Below are 5,664 nucleotides of genomic sequence, written 5' to 3' on the forward strand. Positions count from 1 at the left end.
ACCTGTTTTCTCACTTACCGTCCTCCTCAATCCCCTTTACAGTTTCTCTCTGACTTCTTGGAAGTCTTGGCCACTATCACAGTCAATAATTCTGCTATTCTACTCCTGGCGACTTCAACTTCTGGCCCTCCGACCCAGCTGAATGTTAGTCCTCAAAGGAATTTTCTGAAACCCTCCAATCCCTCAACTTCACCCCCCATGTCCACTCCCCCACTCACATCAAAGGTCACACGCTAGACCAGATCTGCTCCCTGAATTGTCCCGTGGAATCCCTCTCTATTTTGCCTTGCACATGGTCCGACCACCACCTGATCTCATTTTCCCTACCCATTCACCCCCCAACCAAGCCCCCTCGCCCCAAAAACATCTGGGTCCAAGCATGGGGCCGTGTCAACCCGGAAGACCTCTCTTCCCTTCTTATCACCTCCCTCCCTTCCCTACAGAGCCTCTCTACCCTTTCCCAGGTTGAGGCCATAGATCAGTGGCTCTCCGCTGGCAGTGACTCTGTTGCCCCGCTCAAACGCATTACCTCCAAGCGTGATAAGGATGCCAAACGGTGGTTTAACGCAGAGCTTAAGGCCACCAAACTTACTGTACGTCGCGCGGAGCGGGCTTGGAGGAGAAATTATTGCCCCACTCTAAGACTGGAGTACACCAACATCCTTCCCCAGTATAAAAAAGACATCTTGGAGGCCAAAACCGCCTACTTCTCCTCCAAAATCCTTGCTGCATAAAACCAGCCTAAGGAGATTTTTACGATTGTCCATAACCTGACGTCCTCGGACAGAACAACTCTTAAGTCCGCCCCCTCCGAGGAACTCTGTCACTCCCTTAATAACTACTTCATCCACAAAATTGCTACCATTAAAGCCAACATCCCGCCCCCTTCTCCCTCCTTTGTTGATCCCCAATGTCCCCCTCCCAAGGGACAACTCACTGCCCTCCCCCCCATATCTAAGGAAACCCTGTCTTCCTTAGTACCCTTGGTTAAATCTGGCTCTCCACTTGATCCCTGTCCTGCTCACATTCTTCGCCATATCTTTGTTACCTGCCCGGACCCCCCCCTTCCTCTCCTCAACAGTTCTCTGGCTCAAGGTGTGGTACCATCCCCCTTGAAGTCCGCGGTTATTGTGCCGATTCTCAAAAAACCTGGGGCAGACCCCTCTGTCCCTGCCAATTTCCGCCCCATTTCCCTCCTACCTTTTCTGGCAAAGGTGCTCGAGCACCATGTCACCTGCGCTCTGAGCTCCTTTGTAGAGACTCATGGAGCTCTTGCTCCCCGCTAGGCCGGCTTCCGCCCCGCACACTTCACGGAGTCCGTTGTCGCCTCGGTCTTGGACAACCTCAGGGAGGGTATGGATACCAACCAGCGCCAGGCCCTAGTGCTCCTCGATCTCTCAGCCGCCTTTGACACAGTGGATCATACCATCTTGCTTTCCCGTGTCAGGGCGGCGGGGATCCGGGGGACTGCCTTGGTCTGGCTATCCTCCTTCCTGAGCGACCGCACCCAGGCCGTCCGCCTGGGTGACTTTACAGAGGACGTCCGGAAAGTCCAGTGCGGGGTCCCACAAGGCTCCTCCCTTTCCCCCCTCTTGTTCAATCTCTATGTCGCCCCTCTTATCTTTTCTCTTCAACAAATGGAGGTTGCCGTATTTAATTATGCGGATGACCTCCAGCTTGTCTTTAACCTCTCCTCTTCCCCCTCTTCTGTCCTTAATTTCCAATCTGTCATGCTCCACATCCGGGACTGGATGAACCACAACCACCTTAAACTCAACCCCGACAAGACCGAGCTGGTGTTGACGGGTGGTTCATCCAGCCCCTGGTCCTCTCTCTTCTGGCCCCCTTCTCTTGGCCCCTCTCCTGAACCCACTACCTCTGTCAAAACCCTCGGCATAAAACTCAATTCTCAACTCACCCTTCACTCCCAGGTTAGCTCTGTGGTATCTTCCTCTTTCCTTTCACTGCGTACTATACGCAGGGTGTCCCGTTTCTTCACTTTCTCTGCTCTCAAACTCATCACCTTAGCCATGGTGGTGTCCCGCCTGGACTACGGCAACGCCCTATATGCAGGTATCCCTGCATACAGCTTACGGCATTTGCAGCAGATACAAAACCAGGCGGCGGCCCGCCTGGTCTTCAATCTTCCTAAATTTCACCGTTCCTCCCCCCTCTTGAAATCCCTACACTGGCTCCCTGTGCGAGCCCGGATCCAACTCAAGCTCGCCTCCATCACCTTCTTGGCCAGACTGGGCCTGGCACCAGCATTCATCTCTTCAGAGATCACCCCCTACGTACCCACCAGGGAACTTCGCTCGTCCTCCCAGTCCCTCCTCACTATCCCACGCTACCGGACAAAGAAGTGGGGAGGCTCGAAATTTGCCACCCTTGCCCCGATCCTCTGGAACTCCCTTCCCCTTGAACTCCGATCCATCACTCTGTACCCTCAATTTCGTAAACACCTCAAGGCCCACCTGTTCACAATGTCTTTTGACTAAATCCCCAGCAGTTTCCCCCGTCTTTTAGCCCTGGATCTTGTTAGCTGTAGCGCCAAGAAACTGCAGGTGTATGAGCGCTTTACAAGTATTTTAAAACTCAAACTCAAACTCAAACACACAAGGCTTATACTACTGGTTGTAAACAATGTGCATCGGGGACCAGAAACATAAAGAAAAAAGAAGTGCAAACACTATAAATAAATAATGTTTAACGTTCTCCCCACTACTTCTTGATCCTCATATTAATTAATTACTTTCAGATTTAATTCGCCAATCGTTATCGTTGCTCGTTCGCTGCGTTCGCTCCGTTGAAAGAGTTATTGTCTTTCGCTGCTAGTTTCCATTGTTCCGTGTCGTTCCGTTGCTATTTCCACATTGAAACCAACTTAAGATAGCCGCCACGTACGGGTCACATTTTTGACGTTCCTTGACCTGCGGTACGTGATGACGATGGCACGAGGCTTCACTCAAGTGCACAGATCGCGCGGGTGGCTTCTAAGATCTTGGTGACGGAGTTCGGAAACAGCACGCACCGGTAAGCGGTTTAAGTCTTCAAAAAATGCACATAAGTTGCGAAATTAAATTGTACAAAGTCGGCAATAACGAGGAAAGGAGCAAATCCACAAAGTTGCCAATAAAGAGGAAACGAGCAATCCATGAGAATTTCCAAAGATAAACAGTTCCATAGGATAATCAAATAACACAGTACTTGGAAATCACACTGTCTCTGGAAAAAATGTTCTTGTAAGGTAAGTTCTAAATCCTCAGGAAAGCACAATAAATAAATGTACATAGAAAAGAACTCACATCCAAATACAATTGTTCTGACCGACTTTTTGCCCCTTTTCTTGAGTGAAGGTGACTTTAGTCTGCTATCATTCTAATAGAAGGACTAGAACCTTAGACAAGGCCTACTTACAAGGCACTATTCACAATCCCCTACCCTTCTTTTCATTTTAGGGCTTATAAATCTATGTTAAGGGATAGATTCCTTAGTATTAGTAGTAATTCGTCCTTTTATAAGAGTGCTAATATATTTCTGATGGAGTTATGCTTATTTCGGGCCTTGTAGGCCCCAAACGGGAGAGACTCCATCTTTCTTTCTGCCTTGGCAGCTTCAGATGCTATTATGTCAAATGTAATGTTTTAGTTATGAGGTGTTGTTCGCTTGGAGAGAACCGGCTCGGGCTGGCCCTTATCAAAGGACTGTATTTTTCTTCGCATCGAAGACATAACATCAGGCCGGCCGGCTGAGAACGTGTCCTTGGTACGGAGAGGCACAAGAATTTGGTGGGCGGCAGGTTACTGGCCGTAATTTTCCATGAAGGAAAAAGCTTCTATATTAGCGAAAGCAGGAGGTAGCGTGAGTGAGTTCGTAGGCGGCAGTTATCCGTTAGCATCATTGCAATTAATTATTTCAAGGCAGACAGTCGCCATCTTGAAGTCCGAGAAAGACCGAGAAGCTAATACTCTCTTAGAAAGATTGAAGTTATTTTAGTTGGAGCAGCTGGTGAGCTTTGACATTAAGATCAGAGCATACAGAGTAAAGCAGTCAGCCAAGAGAACGAATACCAGAGTGGTAGAAACTGATTTATAAGATCGAAGCTGAAAAGTGCAGACAGTCCGTGATTAAGAGGAGAGAGGAGTAGTGCAGAACAGCAAGAGAGCAGCTGATGAGACAGAGAATAAAAGGAAGGTTCCAGTGACTTGGAGGGAAACGGAGGAGACAGAGCATAGCGGTGCAGACGTGTATCCGTGACTGCAGAGGTGATCCTAAGATGAGCCAAGGCACAGACAAGAAGGGAACCCAGATGACTGCTGAGTCCAGACTTCATATTCACAAGGTGACGTCGACCCTTTCTTATTAGTGTGCACACACAATCTAACCTTTCCTTTTTCTTTTCAGGCTATGTGTTATAATGCAGTATTATATTGTTGATATTATTAATGAATAAAGATACCCCAGTTCTTAGTGAACTAGTGTGTACTTGTTACTTTCTTATGGTAAAGTTAACCTTTCTTCTAGTCGGATGCTGTTATGTGAACGGATGTATCTCCCGTCCAGGTAAATGGTAACTGAACAATGAGGGAGAGAGGAGCTCTTGAAATAGGGGATAACTTTTACACAGTGTAATTTGGCCATTCTTGTGTGATCTATAATATTGTAGTATTATAATCCTAGTAGATAGAGAGAGAGATTTCCCGACATGGAGAGCTGAAAGTATTCATAGGAAAAGTGATCGTCGTTGTGAAGCGGCGTTATTGAGGGCATTGACTGTAGTGGATGTGTATACCCACAGGATTGTGGCTTGTGTAATGAGAGCACCGGGAGGATACAGTGCGTAGTGAGATCGCCTCTAGGGAAAGCGGTGTTAATGAGAGCATTGACTGCGGTCGATGTGTATACTCACAGGATTGTGGCTTGTATAGTGAGAGCACTGGTAGGATACAGTGTATATACCCACAAGATTGTGGCTTGAGAGAGCACTGATTGCGGTCAGTGTGTAATGGTAGAGAATCGGAACTGCCCTAGGGTAGTCTAGTCTGGGCCCATGTTCCCGCGAGACTATACAGTATGAGTGTGGTGTTTTAGAAGATCTAAGCTTGTATATTGCTAATTCCCCATCCTTAGGTAGGTACATAGGTTACCTGTTGTAAATAGGTCCTGAGGAGGGAGGTAGTTACGTTTCAGCTGGGTTAGTGGTGTTTTGGTAAGCTGATTCTATCTGGTCCGAAAATCCGGTCGTTACACCAATGGAATTTCAATTGAAGGAGTAAATGTATACTACCAGCTCCAGGTAGTATCATCCAGGGGTGGAGGTCAAAGGCAATCTGTCCCCTGCCAGAAAAGTCAGTCCCTCATCGCCAGTGTAAAGATGAATCCAATACAGTAGGTAGATGGAAAAAAGCTTTACTTTAATAGGCATACATGAAGAGACCTCCAGCTCCTTCTCCAACTTCTTCTTACTGGTCTACACTTCACAACATAACATTCTGAGCTCCTAGAAACCCGCTCAGTGTTCCATTAAGCATAGATCCTTACAATATACCACTCTACAAGGGACTTATAATTAAAATTGAAGTGAAACTAACCTTGTTTGAGGGGAGTGAGCCCTCCTAAATAGAAAGTGGACCCAGAATTAATTAGCAGGCAGGTGTGCGGGGA

The sequence above is a fragment of the Lissotriton vulgaris genome, chromosome 1_1, assembly GCF_964263255.1.
Source record: "Lissotriton vulgaris chromosome 1_1, aLisVul1.2, whole genome shotgun sequence".
Lineage (NCBI taxonomy): Eukaryota > Metazoa > Chordata > Amphibia > Caudata > Salamandridae > Lissotriton > Lissotriton vulgaris.